Below are 17,986 nucleotides of genomic sequence, written 5' to 3'. Positions count from 1 at the left end.
TCGGTAGGGGTGGAGGGAGGGGTGGGGTACATGGGGGTAGGTTACGCAAAGGTGCATACGTGAACGATATTCTGGTGGGGATAGAAGAAACGGACAAGGGGCACTGGAGGACACAGGTAAGGCGTCCCGAGGGAAAGATGGCCCAGGTAAGGGGCCCGCGTCCAAGGAGATGGGGTCCAAAGAGAGGGATGGCCCAGGTAAGGGGCCAGCGAACACTTCAGACTAAGGGGCCCGAGAGGGACGAAAACAGGGACAGGAGATGAGACGACTGGGGAGTCAGTGATCAAATTGAAAAGTAAGGAGGTGAAGATAAAACAGTTACTGCATATGGGTGTCACAAAACCGTTGGGGGCCCATTTAATGTTGGCCACCAAGGAGCGTTTCTTGAAGGGAGAGTATGTGGAGATACTGAACCTCCTTCACAGGGAAGTTAGAGTGAAAGATGGGTCAAAAGAGGAGGAATATGAGTTATAGAAAAGGCCGAAAGTGCCTCCGACAATAGAGAACCGGACGGTGGCTTTCCTTATTTATGTTTAAATACATGGACGAGATTAGAAAGGCCCAAATTACTGGGGAGGATATGCATGGGCCCAATATGATGAAGAGTTTCGGGGTCGCACGGCGGGGGACCCTGAAGCAAAATGGGGCGAAATGTGGCAGCATACGATGGGGTTAGCGGGGTCAGGAAAGACCATTTCTACAGCCAGCGGGCTACCCATAGTATATCAGCCCTTTCAGGATCACCCCACCCGAGGAGGGGTAGGGAGTGGGGAGGGGACAGTCAGGATCCAAAGGGACCTGTTGGGATTATGATAAAGGGTTGTGCACACAGGAATATTGCAGGTTCCGGCACAAATGCTTGGGTTGTGGAAAGAGTGAGCATGCTTTGGTTAAATGCTGGGGGGGGGTCAAGGTCAGCAGCAAGGGAACCAGCAGGGATTGGCCTGGGAGTTTAGGTCAGGGAATCAACAACAGCTCGTGGGTGGGCGAAGGGCCAAGGGGACTGGGCCGAAGGGCTCGTACACCGGTTAGAGGGGACAAGTTGGTCGCAGCCCTGCGGGGATATCCAGACGCGGGGGCTGCAGAACATTTGAGGGTAAGGTTTGTAGAGGGGTTTAGACTTGGGTATGATGGACCGAGGACAAGACATTGGGCTGACAATTTGAGGTCGGCAAAGGAGCACCTCGAGGTGGTTCACGAAAAACTGAACAAGGAAGTGAGTGAGGGCCGCATGGTCGGACACTTTGAGGATTGGCCTCTGGAAAATTTGATTGTGTCACCCATTGGAGTTGTGCCAAAAAAAGGGCAGGGACAGTTTTGCCTCATACAGCATCTGTCATGGTCCAAAGGTGGCTCGGCAAATGATTTCATTGATGAGCAGGAGACCACAGTGTCATATTCATCAGTTGACGCAGCCATGTCACTCGTAGTGACGGCAGACGCATAGGCGATGATGGTAAAGTGTGACATTAAGTCGGCTTTCTGGCTGCTTCCAGTCCACCCAGACGATTGGGACCTACTGGGGATCCAGTTTAACGGATGCTCGTACGTGGACACAGCACTGCTGATGCTCCCATATCCTGCGCACTTTTCGAATGTTTCAGTAAGTTCTTGCAACAGTAGTTCACGGAACGGACGGGTCACCAAGGAGTAACGCACTATCTGGATGACTTTTTCTAAGTGGGCACCCCAGGCTCTGCGGACTCCCAGGATGCGCTGGACAGGTTCCAAGAGATCATGGGGGAGTTGGGTGTGCCGCTGGCACCAGAAAAGGCGGTGGGGTATTGTACGGCACTGTCATTTCTAGGAATTGAATTGGACTCAGAGGCGATGGAGTCACGCCTACCGGCAGAATAAAAGCAGCAAATGTTGGGGCTGCTGGCAGCCATGTTGGCACGACACAAAGTTACAGTGACGGACATACAGGCGCTATTGGGTCACCTGAACTTTTTATGTAGGGTGGTGGGAGTAGGGCGGACTTTTTGTAGGCGACTGGGCAGGGCGCTGGCAGGGCAGACACCTCCGCATCATCACCTGCGACTGTCAGCAGGGGTGAGGGAGGACCTGCGGATGTGGCAGTTCTTTTTACAGATTTTCAATGGCGTACCAATTAACCCTAGGCAAAGCACTACGCTACGCTTGGGTAGTTTGCGAAGTTTGCGCTACTTTGCACTACGCAAATTGGACGTAGCACAGTGCAAACACGCGTAGCGTAGTGCAGCGGTCATTTTTTGCTTGCTCGCGGTCCTCAACGTCAAGTCGGCGACAGCGAGCAAGCAAAATGACATCCCGGTGAGACTTTTTCCTCATTCGCGATCAGCAACATCAAGTTGCCGATCGCAAGCGTGGAAAATAAACCTCCCGGCGAGCTTCTCAACACGGGGAGGTAAGTTTTCTCATTGCGAGTGGTCGTGTATGCTCGTGACCGCTCGCGATGAGAAACTACCAGTCTGCGTTGAGAAAGCTGCCGCTCGAGTAAAAATCTACTCGAGCGGCAGTAAAAGACATCTCGCACTGTTCAAGATGCCGTTTTCAATGATTGCACAGTGCGGACAAGCATCCGGCACTGTGCAATCATCGCAAACAGGGTACTACGCAGTTAGCGTAGTGCTACGCATATCTCGCGTAGTGCGAAGCGCACTTTGCATGCCTTCGCATAGTGCTACTTCGCGAACTACGCCCAGGGTTAGTACCAATGATGCGGGATGACAACATGGTCTAGGATGTGCTGATCTTTTCAGACGCTGTAGGTAGCGAGGGATTTGGACTATACTGGGAGGGAAAGTGGTGCGCAGAACAGTGGCCCCCTGAGTGGGTGGGAGGGGGACGTAGCATAGCTTTTCTGGAGTTTTTCCCGCTGGTGGTTGCAATCTCGCTGTGGGGGGACTTGCTGGCTCACAGACGGGTGACGTTCAGAATAGACAACATGGCAGTGGTGGAAATTGTGAATCAGCAGTCTGTGAGGGATGCGCACGTTTTGAAGCTGCTAAGAGTTTTTGTGCTGGACTGTTTGCGGCATGATATTGCCTTTCGGGCAGTGCATGTGCCAGGGGTTACAATGACATAGCCGATGCTTTGTCTCGTTCACAGTGGGGGAGAATCCATGGGCTAGCCAAGGACGCGGACAGGACCCCGACCAGCATGCTGCATCATTTGTGGTACGTAGGCAACAGAGGTTGTTGCAGCTGGTTCTAGGTTCGCTGCCGCAATCGATGAATGTGGCATACACGACGGCATGCGCAGTGTTCTTAGGCTCAGGTGCAAGGTGGCAGGTTTCATTGGTAGGTCGGCAGATAGACGTAATACAGTTTATCCTGGATTTGATCGAAAAGGGGCTCACGAGGGTGACAATAGCGGGTAAATTGGCAGGGATAGCCTTCATGGGAAAGCTTTTGTGGGGTTACGCGCCGTCTGCAGGGGCAATAAGGTTGCGCATGTTGGAAGGGTGGGCCCTGGAATGTGGTCGGGTGGCTCGGGTCAGGAATCAACTGTCATGGGACCTTATGGAGAGGGTGTTGCCAAGGGTATGCAGGGATGACTCGGAGCTTTGCCTGTTTTCCACATTGATGTTGTGGATGTTTTTTGGGGGTTTTCAGGTTTCGGAGTTGTTGGGTTCCAAATGGGGGGAGGGCTTGTTATGGACCGAGGTTTCCCTCCAGGGGAACAAGGTCTGCTTGTGGCTGTGGAAATCGAAAACGGATCAGAGGGGCCGGGGACGATGGATCTCTTTACAGGCAGCCGACCCTGGCTTGACCAGCCCGTATAGGTGGGGGATGAGATGGAGGTCTTTTGCGTCAGACACGTCGGGATTAGTTTTCAGGCATTATGATGGACGGGTGGTGAAGGGGTCGCAGCTCCTGGCTGTATTGAGGAAGACTTTGGCCCAGCTGGGGGTGGATGGCAAATGTTTTGGGACGTATTCCTTCAGGATTGGAGCAGCGTCAAAAGCGAACAGTCAGGGTTGGGGGCATGGGCAGGTGGTCGTCAGACTGTTACCGGAGTTATGTGTGCAGCGCTCCCGGCCCGTTGCAGCGCGGTTATGTGTTTTCCCTGTGTTCATTCTTGTTTCTCATCGCAGGTACGGTGATGGGTCCCCTCGCCAGGGAAATGTCCATCTGGATCGTGGGTCATTCTTTTGTGAAGTTGGCCCAGGTCCAGGCCCGCACCAGCTATTTCAGGGAGAACCTTCGGTTTAATAAAGAACTGTTCAGTGTTTGTTGGAAAGGGAAAGAGGGAATGCTCTGGAAATAACTTTTACAAGGGTTGAATAGGATGTTGGTGGCTGGTAGGTGCCCTGATATACTGGTTATTCACCTAGGCAAAAATGATATGGTTAAGGAGACAGGCTTAGCTCTGATGAGGTGTATGAAGCACGATTTGGAAGTGATCAAGCGGCAGTGGTCGGGTGTGCAGTAGTGTGGACGGAGTTTGTGCCGCGTAGGGTTTGGAGGGGTGCTGTGAACCCAGGGGCTGTGGAAAAGGCCAGGACAAAGGTAAATGTAGAGATGGTCTGTTTTTGCCACCAGTTGGGCTTTGCAAGGATTCGGCATAGAGACATCAGGTATGACACGCCAGAGTTTTTCAGGGGAGATGGGGTCCATTTGTCCAGGCTATGCATGGACTTGTATTTGTTGGAGTTGAGGGAAGTATTGGCCAGGCTTTGGGGCGTGCATCAAGGCTGAACAGGGATTCTTCTGTAGGGTCCTTCAGGGGGTAGGAGTCTAGGCAGGGGATAGGGGGGCAGGTGGTTAGGACTAGGGGACAGGGGGGGGGCAGGAAAACGGGGAGGCGGCATTTCCGCCTACTCTCCCGCCTTTTCCTGGGTGGTGGAGTTGTTTGAAAGTTGGCCAAGTTTGGCTGGAGTTTTGTAGTTTCTTGTAAAGTTTGGGGAGTTTGTGAACAGGAGCAGGGGAAGGTTAAACCAGCAGGGAGTTTACATTAGAGGTTCGTTAGTTACTGTTGCATAAAGGCAGGCAGGATTTTAGATCATGGGAGGTTAGGATTTTTAAATGCTATATTGTAAGATTGTGTAATATTATTGTTATGGAAAGTTAATTATTGTGCGTTGCAGGGTGGGGGGTTATGATGTGGGGATCGTAGTGGTGGGGGGAAGAAGGGGTCAGGTATTGTATGTATAGAGAGTTTTGTAAGGCAAAGTGCCAGTGTTTAATACAATTGTGATATACACCTGTTTCAATAAAGCGGCCTTTTACACACACAAAATGGGTGTCGGTGTTGCTTGCCCCCCCTTTCCCTATTTAAGTACCAGGGGTGTAACACAGTCCCCTGTAGCCCCCGCAGTGTGGGGGACTGGCCCCAGGTGCAGGTGACACCCTCAGCACAGTACTCAGGCCAGAGAGCATAGTGGATGGAGAATGAATACCGTCTGCTAGAAAATGAAACCAAATTTAAAGTCATGTGCTTTACATACAATGCTTAGATGGGTAAGGCCCATTGTAGCTTCAAGAACCCAACTTCTACTGTACCCACATCAGTTATCACGAGCCCAACATGGACAGACAATCTGCCAAGCTACATTGAATCGAAGAAAACAGGACACATTAAGGTGAGTGTCAGTCGCATTTGACATTAATCAGACCTTTACCTTAGAGCAATTCGATGCCTAGCAGTAGTCAGGACGTGTCTAAACTGTATTTGTTCGAGGGGGCATCACCCACATGATCTTAAAACCAGGACTATTCTCTCCCCACCCTTGGAGCACAGGCTCCTGACAACTGTCCATTGTACCATGTCTGCATCATTATGAGTGGGTGGTCCCTATTTCAAGCACATACACCTATGAGTTTACCAGATATTACCTTAATGTCTGGCAGCCATCTCGCATTTTATACATAATACAGCTTCTGAAAAAATACCTGCTGTATTCAGCTCTGTGAAGTCGCAATAAGGTAACTTGCAGCTGCTGTACAAAATTCCAAAATAGGTAAACGACATAGCAAAGGAAACCTCTTCTGAACTGTCCAAGGTTTTACATGTGATGAAGAAAGAGGAGGGTCTCTAAAGAGGGGCCTTATTCGGGTCCATATAATTGAGGGTGCCGCTGAAATATGCAAAGTAGATTTATGTAATGTGTGCCAAATGCCCTGTGTTTTTTTGCTCCTATTGGCTTTCAGTTGTTGCATCCGGTTATATAACACTGACATGCAACTGAAGCTAGCCAGAACTATTGCCTTTTTCAGCTGTTATTATTTGTTTAAGATAAATGAGTAACAATAATGTTTTTTTTGTAGACAATTAATATTGAAAATGTATCAATTCTGAAACTTCGACACTGTGAATTAAACATTACTGAGTCTTGTGGAAAGGGTGGTGATTTTCAGAGTATCTCAATCGCTCCTGGTGTTTACTGTGACCTTAACCATGCACACGTTCGTTTTCTTCACATTTCGTCTACCTGCATGTCTTCTACCTCATGTATTTCCTCTTGCACCCTGTTTTCACTCTGACCTGAATGCACTGCCTCACATCTTCTTTAATTCATCACGACCCCCGAATACACAACGCACCCGCTCTCCTGTAAGCAATGCACTTTTTTTCCCCTTGTCAATATTTTGACATTTGTGTACCTTTCTCACACTTTTGTACTGAATCACAACCGAAACTTGAATATGTGACCATTGCTCTGTGCGTTCTGTGAAGAGGCCAAGAATTGAATGGGCATGTATTCTGAACACCTTTTTGATCCACAGACAGGCACTTTTGAGAGGCTCGCACTGCTTCAGTCTCAACTCCGGAGGCAGCGATTGTGGACCAATATAAACACTTGAAGGCGGCTCTGTTTAAAGTCAAAACTATGCAAGCTGTATGTATTGCTTTAACTTTTTTACACTCATTGTTTAGAAATCATTCAGGGTTTTGCCAGTAAAGTTAGGAACGTGACTACATAGCCCAATGGAGACTGCAGAGTGCCAGCCGGCCCCTAAAATACAAAGGGGCAGATTTATGAGGCCCTTGCGCCACGTTTACACCGCTGTTGTGTCACGCAAGGCGGCGTAAACGTGGCGCATCCCTATGAACGATTTACAACGTGACGCATCTAGGCAGATGCCTCACGTTGTAAAGTCCTGCGCCGCTTGTGGGCGTTCCGGCGCAGGATGGGCGTTCCGGGGCAGGTGCGCCTCGCAAAAGTGGCTGAGTGAAATCTATGAGATTTCACTCAGTCACTTTTAAGCCAATGCTGCGTCAAAAGCCTGCGCCTGCTTGAAGCAGGCGTAGATCTTGATGCAGCATTGTTAAAATGGGGCACCCCCGAGCCTTGCTGGAGCTGCGTCGCGCTTGCGACGCAACTCCAGCAATGCGCCACATTTCCGGCACAGATGCGTCACGCATCTGTGCCGGTTTTGCACCATGGTGCGCCGCATTATAAATGCGGCGCACCATGGCTGGCGGAGCTGTGGCGCACTGTGGCGCATGTTAACTGGTGCATCCCTGGGGATGCGCCAGTTAACATAAATCTGCCCCAAAGTATCCAGCTTTCATTCTGAGGACCGGGCTGGGTGCACGGAGATAAATAAAGGGGCAGTTGGTCGCTTGTGGCTTAATGACACTGTAACTGTGTGTGCATGTTTCATGTTGGCATCCTGCTGTGAAGTCTACTTGCATGCCTAGGTCTGCGCCGCCTGCTACAGAGACCTTTTTCATGTCTGTTCTAGTTACTACCTGGTCTGAGACCTGGTGAAACCCAGCCAATTTAAAGCCCTGGATGGCAGCCACAGCTTGTGCAGATAAGAGCGGTGGGCGGCCGGGTGGGGTGGTATTTCGACAAACGGCGAAGAGGGAAAATTAAATAAAAAATAAATTTTCCCTCCTCGTTGTCAGTGGAAATCCCCCCACCCAGCCCCAGCATTCTTACCTGCCCGAGCCGTCACTATGGATGTGTTAATTTTCGCCATAAAGATTGCAACAAAGCAACTATTAAGTCAGAAGTTGGGGCTCATTTTTATGCCATCATAATCATAAGTAGGATAGGTTGAATCCACCTGCCAACATTACGGAATTTGGGGCCAGCAAGTTATAGACAGATCTCCAGGGGGATAACACAGGCCCTGTCGCTCCTGCGGTGCTGGTTGGGCCCCCGAGTGCAGGGGGCCCCCACAGCACAGTACTCAGGCCTGAGAGCTCCGGATAAAATCAGGAGTGGGGCCCCTCCTTGTACCTTGCAGGGGGGGGCCTCAACTTTTGTTAAGCCACTGGAAAGTACTGGGGAGCAGGTCAAGGACTCAAAGCCCCAGAGTGTCTCGGCCCTTGCAGCATCACAAGAAATGTGCCAGGAGCACATTCAATTGCTGCTCATCACCCGGAAGAGGCTGGGCTGGGCCATCTCTTTTGGTGCTTTGGTGAGTAGTGTGCCATTCTTCTAAAACTGTGGGGCATATTACCAACAACAAGCGATAATTATCGCTATGTTGGTTTAGCGGCGTTATTTTTATCGCCGAGCTGCGGCGATTTTTATCGCTTAGGAACCTTGCTATTATCAAGGTTTATCTCCTAAGCGATAAAAATCGGCCGAAATGCATGAATATCGCTGAAAAGTCAGCGATATTCATGCATTACCGAGCGAATGCTCTTAGCCATGTCATCCACCTACCATTAGATAACATGGCTAAGAACTGCTCAGGGGCAGGTGTTAGCTTTTGGAGATATTTGCGCTTAGCGCGAATATCTCCAAAAGTTGGTAATAGGACATAGCGATGTTAGCGACTGTTTCCAGTCGCTAACATCTTGGCACGCCCACTTTGCATGTCATTAGTGATAAATATCACTGACATGCAAAGCGGGGCCCAAGATGGTCGCTATCTCCTACTAGCTGTCGCTAACTGGTGTTAGCGACAGCTAGGTAATAGGGAGATCATTTTATCTCCACTTTCTTGGCTTTTAAAGCCAAAAAAGCGGAGATAAACCCCCTTGATAATATGCCCCTAAGTTCTTAAGCAATTAAACTGACCATGGGGAAATGTAAGCTTGTATCAGGAAAGGATATTTCTTCCCCTAATCCTGGAACTCCCCGTACTGGAACCACACCAGAATCCTTTTTAGTCTGTGTGATTTCTAAAGAAATTGAGTTGGCAGAAAGACGCTTATCAGTTGATAAAGGGGAAGGGTCTATTGTCTTCCAGACACACAGGACTCCAACCCACCAAGTGAACTCAGTGAAAACAGCAGAGAGTAACTCTAATATAACACCAAATCTAGAGTTGGACGGAGAAGCTATTATCGAATTAGATGCAGAGGGGGTAGAGGAGGACCCCATTTTAAATACTAGGCCATTGACAGTAATTCCAACTAATCTTACTGGATATAGTAAAGAATGTGGATCTTCGGTAAGGAAAAAAGGAAATTCAATGCTTCAACAAGGTCCAATTTGTAACTGACGAATAAAGCCATTTGTAGTAGGAATTCTAACATGTCATGAATACCTGAGGCAGTCTGTCCCTTAAAAGCTACAGACTTTCTCAAGAAACCAGACGCAAAAAAGAGGATTCCAGTTTCCCCGAGGAAGGGATTCAGTCCTTGCTGTCCAATCTTATAGCTTCTACCGTTGCTCCTCTCATTGAAAAATTCCCACAAAACGGTTATTAAAGATCTGCTATCCAAGATAACTATTCATCTACCACCAACTGCATGCTTCCAACTTAGAATGCAGGACGCTCCCACAACCATTGAAAACTGAAGATCTGAGATTCCAGGGAGAAGACCACCAGGTGTAAATAGTCCTGAGCCTTGCTCCAGGGGGAAGGAAGGGCTCAGGAAAGAAGTATCATCAGATAACACCCAACAAAGGAGGCCATTCAGTATTTGTGAGTCCTCCAACTACTTAAAACCCCACCAATTCTTGAATTTACCACCTGAATGCACAACATATGTGGCAATTTTTACTGGGATTCCCAGTTTCAAGCCCAAAAAGAGGAATCACATCTGGAAATTAAAAACAAAGTGTGCCACTGGCTTGTGCAAAATACTGCAATCATTTTAATCATTTTACAGGAGTATGATGACATGGTATTGGTGAGGAGAGTCAAATGGATTGGGTCTTCAGAGAAATCCATTGAGGGAGAATCCATAGTGATAAATTGTAGGCACCCTGACATAGCCCATCGTTTGATAAGGACTAGTAGGTGGCCCCTAAGCAGGAACTTGTAAACCACACTATGTGCAGTGCTGTGTTTTTTTTTCTATTGCCCGTGTTTAATTAACACACGGGGCCTGGAGATAAGGGTCAGCTTTCATTGAAACTGGATAGCTGTACAGAGTGCACCTCTGATTTCAACTTACAACAGATTTCTCCTATTACCAAGTTGGGACTCTAACTTTTAGCTCATCCATCTCACTAATCAAGAGAGGAACATTGAGCAAACACCATCGAGGTCAATATGTAGTTTTATGGTAAGAGCCCAAAAAAAACTACAACATAGGGGGTCAGTCTTATCCGATCCCCAGCTCATGTGGCCCAACTCTCAGCAGCTAGGAGTGGTATATACGGAAATTCAATGCAAGTAGCAGGGAAAATAGATGATATTGAAGACATCTCAGTTGGGTCGACCCTCCCAAGTGTAAATTGCACTCCCCCCCGGAGAGGACCCATACATACATCTCGATTCAGAAAGAAGTTTATCATCATGTATTAATACAGAAAGCCATGTCTCTCTGGCCCAGGAGACCGGGAGGTCTAAAACGCAAAATTTACTAGTGGATCGACAATGGGATTTACAAATTCTCTCCTGGAACATAGCAGGGATAAGCTTAAAACTGAACAATAGGGACTGGTGTCTTTCATGGGAAAATCCAAGCTTATATGTTGCCAGGAGACTTGGACATATAATAGTATTGTGCTTGATGGGTTTTGTGCTTTCAGCGCCGCGGCGAATCCATCTAATTCAGGGAGGGGGAAGGGTGGCCTATTAGTCCTGGTCTCCACCTCAGTAAGAGACATTGAGGCCAAGATGTTGACTTCTAACCCTTATTATTTGATTTTGGAGCTGACTGTAACTAGGACAAACATCACCATTATCTTAAATCATTTTTATTACAATTTTTTTGTAATGCAACAAGTGGGAATAATAGAAGATTTAAAAACACATTGTCATAGTTATATTTACCAGGGCTCCTGCAAAAGTTTTTATTATTTAGGTGGGTGACTTTAACATTGTAAAATACCCACATAGCTGGTCAAGAGTCTGTAGCATTATAGATGGGAAGGGAGAACACACTGGACCCTTTCAGCATTCAGTTTACTTCAACAGGCTTTACCCACTTGGTCTCTGTACTATTGTACTCAGATGATGCTGTCTTAGCAAATGGGTTGCAATCACTTTTAAATGGTTTTAATCATTTTATGCAAGATTTGAAGCTGAAGGTAAATTTAAAGAAATCTTATGTTGTAACCTGTGGCCCAAAGAATACCCGGTCAAAAACTTTTTTATTGGGGGTACTGAGGTTCAACAAACAAAAACATTTTGTTAATTCAGAGAAGACAGGGGTTGGAGGCAGCTTCTGAACCAATTTTCAGTTCTGCAAAGAAGTTAGGACAAAAACTGCCCCCAGAAATGAATATGATTTATAACAGTATAGCTCTTAGCATGGGCATATAAGGGGCTGGGGTATGGGGTGATTCTATTCCTAAGGCTCTATAAGGAGCAGAAAGACATTTTTTTAATAGATTATTAGGGACTCCAAAGACCACCCCTCGTTTTATTACCCCAGTGAGATGGGCGTGCGTTTTGTGGAAGATAAGGTAGGCATGGCCCCCCATTCAATTATGGCGCACAGTTTGGAACACACAGGATCTGGGCTTCACCCGTAATATAATAAAAGTTTGCTTTGTGCAGAGTAATAAGATTGCAATACTGTGAAATAAGTACATTATGAACACTTTTCGTGACCTGGGACGGAGCAAATTTTTTATAGAACCAGATAAAATACCCCTAAATGCAAAGAATTTAATAAAAGAAAAATATATTGTATATACTGTGAAAGCTAGGCTTGTGACTGTACTAGACATGGTCACGGTTTAATCATACATGCCACTTTCTACATCTAAAGGTATGGAGCCCTATTTGACCTGGGTAAATTAACCCGAGCTAAGGTTCTACCTGACTAGGTTACATGGGAACAAGATTCACTTTATGCTGGTTTCCCATTGCCAGGTACCTGGTTTCCATCCCTGCCTAACTATTAATGTGATGGGAAATCACATCAATTAACAAAGCACTTTATGCTATTTTGCATGCTATATTCCTCTCTCAGGTTGCGATTTCTGTGCCCATTTTTAAGCGTAAGTTTGTTAATTAATCACCAGGAGGGTTAGTGTTTCCTCCAGCGCTTGGAGTCCAAAACTATATGCTGCTCAGTCTTAAATTTTATTAACTAAGCACTTAAATTGAGAAGGAACTATGCACTTTAGCTTAAGGTTATGAGTTTGTAAGGACTTTTATATGTGAGCCCAAAAAGTTATCATGACATTTTGTAATTCACAGGGATTTTAAAATATTTCTTAAAGTATTCTAACTTTTCTTTTAAATGTGGGGGTTCAGTTGATATTTGCATGATTTTATTGTGATCTGATAGCTGTAAACTGTGCTTTTTATTTTGCTTTTGTGGTCTTCGTGGCCGAATAAATCTTGATGGTGATTATGTTCATCAACGTTTCTTTGGGAGATTCTTCTGCCTAAAATCTTTGATGATCATGTAAGTCTATCATTAATTCTTTTCAGTGTTGCCCATAGTATAGCTGGTTTGTTTCAGCACAAACCGAAGAGAACCTCTTGAGGTACCACAAACGTCACAAGTCACATGCAAGACTTACATGGTGTATCATAATGAGTTTTGTTCCCACATGATTGATTTTCCATAATTTAGGAGAAAAAAAGTTGCCAGTGGGAGATTGTCATAAAGGATCAGTTCAAACTCTTAGAAAGCATTTTATTTTAAGGGTTAGCTTAGTGTAACGGAGGCAAGTCAAACAGCATCTTGTGGACTCTCGCTTGATTGAAGTCTTTCATATTATTATTATTAATTATCTGGGCTATATTACTCTCAGCTTACTTCCTGTTTGTTTACATCCTCTTCTGCATGTTACACACCTGTCCAAAATAATAAAGTTAGAACGTTATTATCTCAGATTATTCGTAGCCTAATAAAATGCAGTTTACTGATATTGTACAGTCTGCAATATTCTAAGGTCTTACATGTACACCACTTGTCTTTATATGTCTCTAGGCTGACCTGGAGTCTACGTATGTCTAGTCCCACAAATGCAACCATGAAAGCAGTTTATTTCATTGGGCATCTTTGCCCATACACACTAGGTTGCACAAGAATATAAATGTGTATTTGAGGAAACGACTAACATGGACTCCATGTGGTGGTAAAGCTATTTAGCTCTATACGTTTGATAATCTTTCTATATATGAAACATATGATAACATTTTATATAAAATTATCTAATAAAAAGAGGGATTCAGATCTTTACAATCCTTGGCCATCCCAGGAATCTGCCATTCAACAATCAATCAATCAATCAGGGATTTATAAAACGCGCTACTCAGCCTTGATGGTCTCAAGGCTCGTGGGGGGCAGCTCCGGTTCATTCGAAGAGCCAGGTCTTGAGGTTCTTCCTGAAGGTGTGCAGGGTGGGGAAACATCTGATGTTGACAGGGAGCTCGTTCCAGGCTTTGGCTGAGACATAGGAGAAAGCTCTTCCGCCTGCTCTGGTCTTGCGGATGTGGGGGGTCTCTGCGAGGGCAAGGTCCCCGGAGCGGAGTTTCCTCTTGGGTAAGTGGAAGGAGACTCCCTGGTTGAGGTATTTGGGTCCGATGTTGTGGAGGGATTTGCAGGCATGGGTGAGCAGTTTGAAGGTTACTCTCTTATCGGTGGGCACCAGTGGAGGTCTTGTAGGTGTTGGGTCATGTGTTCGTGCAGTGAGGGTCCAAGGACGAGTCTGGCTGCGATGTTCTGGATGGTTTGGAGCTTGTGAAGGAGAGTTCTGTTGATTCTGGCATAGAGGGCCTTATCGTAGTCCAGTCTGCTGGTTTTGAGAGCATGGGTGATGTTTTTTTTGCATTTAGGGGGTATCTATTTGAAGGTCTTATGGAGGAACCGAAGGCAGTTGTAGCTGGTGGAGGCGATGGAGTTGATCTGGCAGGTCATGGTGAGGGAGGAGTCACGGATGATGCCAAGGTTCCGTGCATGGTCGGACTCCCGAGGGCGGAGGGCCACCAAGTGTTGTCCCAGGCAGAGGTGGAGGGTTTGAGGTTGAGGACCTCAGTTTTCTCTGAGTTGAGCTTCAGGCAGCTGCTTTTCATCCAGGCAGCAATGTCCCTCATTCCTTCCTAGAAACAGAGTCTTGTGTCTTCGGGTTTCTTCATGAGGGAGAGGATGCGCTGGGTGTCGTCGGCATATGATACTATGCTGAGCCCGTGCTGTCTGACGATGGCGGCGAGGGGGGCCATGTAGATGTTGAAGAACGTGTGGCTGAGCGATGATCCTTGGGGCACTCCGCATGTGGATGCCATCGGTGGCAGCAAGGAGGGCGGTCTTGGTGCTGTGTTTGCTGCGGACCCCGGACTGGGAGGATGGAGTTCTCTTCAATGAAGGCGGTCAGCTGAGTGTTTATGAGTCTCTCTGTGACTTTGGAGGCGAAGGGGAGAGAGAGAGATGGGCCGGTAGTTTTTCAGCTCTGTCAAGTCGGCCGTGGGCTTCTTGAGGAGGGAATTGACCTCCACCTGCTTCCAGTCATCTGGGAAGATGCCAGATTTGAAAGAGGCAACACTTAGTTATATTGTAGCTGCAATGAAAATTAGGAACTCTTATGCGATGTAAGCATTGTTATTGGGATTTTATATTTTTAGAAACATTTTTGTTTTGCAAATTACTGTACCTGTCACTTTCTTTTATAACTATTTATGAATTTTGTATTTATCTTATGTGCTTTGATGATCAGGACAAGGCTAAATAAAGATTTTCTTGACTTGACTTGATATAAAATTCAAATGTTTTTTCATTTTTCATTTCACATATTTCTTCAACAATAAGACCTGCAAGTGCTTTGTACACTAGCTCTGTGCAAGACGATGATGTGATTGTCTCGAAAATCTGGAAAAATGGGTAGTAAGAGAGATGAGGCTGACTAAAATATAGGAGTGAATTATTTTACAGAAGATGATTGCCTTGAGGTGTTTCTACACTTAAAATAGTCCCCTTTGCCTCTCACTTTCATGAATATGTTGTGTAAACTGAAATCCTGTTAATATTATGTACATATACTCCTATGCATTGCAAAGAATATACCGATGTTTTAGAATCAGATAAGGGGGTCATTAGAGCTTTCAGCAACTTTGAATATGCTTGCTAATATTCATGGTTCATGTAGGCCCTAGAAGCCATGTTACTCAAGGTTGTACATTTGCACATTTCTAAACAGCACAACCTTGCTTTCGATCCTGGCAAGTGGAAGCAAGATTGTAGGAGGATAACGAGCCTGGTATTGTATTGAAGAGCTATATCTTCTTCTCAATACTGTCCTGCACTTCCTTAGGGAGAAGATCCTTCCACGTGCTGATGAGATACGTTTTTGCTAATGGTAACACGTTTCTGTCATATGGGTAAGATCCATTGACTTGTAGTGAGAAAAATACATATATACAGGTCTTAGATATTAAGTATTTTAGCATACCCAGCTTCAGAAAGCATCTTTTTGTGAGGGAGTCCAACTGCAGAAGAAGACATAAATTAAGGAAGAGATAATAAAAGAAGCACCCAAAACAATCAGTAAATGACTAAAAATATAATTAAAAAATTAACAACACGGGGGGCGTGGCTTGGCGCCTGAGAGGAATGGCGGCGCCTGAGTGAGGCTCTGCGGCGACTCCGCGGAAACTCCTTTCCACCTACCTTTGTTTCCTGAATGGAGGCTCGTCAAATGCTGTCGGAGCTATCCCGCTATGCTTCACGAACCCTGAGGACCCTCTTCATCGCTTGAAGACGCAGCATTTGCTCCTAACATTTCAGACGGCGTTCACTGCAGTTGCGGCCACCATTTTACATCGGCCGACGTGCCGAGTCCCTTTACCGAAGTGCGAGTGCTCTGCTCTACGCCTCGCATGGAGAGACTGGTGAGCTGCTTGTGACTGCTACCATTTGCTGCATGGCGTTTGGAATCCTTTTCTGCTTTGTAATGATCCGGCCTCCTTTAAAGTGAATCTGTGGCATTTTTCTTTTTTATGACGCAGCCGCCATTTTGTGCAAGCTGGCGCGCCGCGTATTTTCTCTCAGGACAGCACATGCCTCATAATTACAATTTGAATTCAGACATTTCCTATTTATGCCACTTTCTGTATTGAATTTCAGACACCATTTCACCTCTTTTTGAACCTGCAGTAGATTACTTACTGCCTTTGTGCCATTGTTGCACTATTCCTCCTAAAAGTCCATTACTTATCTATGGTGCAATGGTGTTAACCTTCTACTACACGAAGCCTGCATATGCGGAGACATATGTCTAAATGCGCAGTTTTTCTTTTTTTTTTCATTCATTGATATCCTTTGACTGCCAGCACGCTTTTCAGCATATCATTACATTTATGTCTTGCCTCAGACCTTGATATGGCTAGCTGTTGTCCATTTGCTATGTTTTTTTAGCTCATTGGCATTCATTTATTTTTTTCTCACGGTGCTGTTGAAGTGACTCCAGTTTGATATCACTGATGCTGCCGGTATCCTGCGCAGTTCACTTCTTATACTTTCAGGACCTGGTATACTCTTTTTTACTCTAACTTAGTTAGGTCCTTTTGAAACTGCGTTCATTACATGGCTCTTGGATGATTACTTACCTTCCTCAAGTATATTGGCTTACGGATTGTGTCTCTACATAAAGACTATTACTCTTCCGGGTGTGGCGAATTTGTGACCACATTGAGCAGAATCCTTTCTCCCTTCGTATTTACAGATGACCTTCTTCAATTGATACCAGTGGTTGGGCTATAGCCTTGTTTGGACGATCCTTTACCTCACAGAGCACCCTCTCATCCTTCCATCTTTTCCCATCTGTTTAGCTGCATGAGGCGATTTATATCTATGTCACACTCATCCCCCAAATCATCTACAAAGGTAGCTTTCGTGAAAAATTCTAAAGTTTTTTCTGCCTTCTCTAAACTAGAAGACTCCCTCGTTTCTTCTGGCTCTGATAACACTATGGATCTTCCCCCATCACCGTCAGGAAAATCCACCACCAAGAGACTAAAAAAAGACCCCCCTTCGCCGCCCAAGCAATCCACACCTGTTTCCATGGAATTCTTGCTGGAGGAGATACGATCTTTTCGCCCCTTTTTGGAAGAGATTAGCGCTCTACGTCCTCTCTTATTTAATGTGTACCTGAGGCCTTTGGCGGAGTTAGTCGAGGCATGGGGCGTCAGAGTGATCTTTTATGCTGACGACACTCAGCTTGTGTTTTCTTTTAGGGATCACTCTGACAGCTCCATGACAGACTTCCGCCACTGTTTGGTTAACATCTCCTCATGGATGTCCATCAACAACTTAAAATTGAATACTGACAAGACTGAGGTGCTATTTTTTAATCAAAAATCTCCCATCCCCTCCAATATCTGGTGGCCATCTCAACTCAATCCCCCCCCTGTGCCGGTGCTAGCCGCCCGCAACTTGGGTTTTCAATTTGACACAGCACTGTCTTGCAAGCCCCAAATTAATAAGGTGTCATCTGCCTGCTTTGGAAAACTTCGAATGATAAAAAAAATCATTCCTTTTTTACCTCTTGATTCCCGCAGAGCAGTAGTACACACTCTAATCACATCTCATGTGGACTATTCTAACAGTCTATATGTTGGCGCCCCGGCATATCTCATTAATCAACTGCAATTAGTGCAGAATTCTGCGGCTCGGCTGATCTGCAATATCCCATACCGACATTCGATCTCACCCCATCTGGCCAAACTCCATTGGCTACCGGTGAGAT

The sequence above is a fragment of the Lissotriton vulgaris genome, chromosome 6 (genome assembly GCF_964263255.1).
Source record: "Lissotriton vulgaris chromosome 6, aLisVul1.2, whole genome shotgun sequence".
Taxonomy (NCBI): Eukaryota; Metazoa; Chordata; class Amphibia; order Caudata; family Salamandridae; genus Lissotriton; species Lissotriton vulgaris.
The sequence above is the reverse complement of the archived record's forward strand: the minus strand, read 5'-3'. Positions refer to the sequence as shown.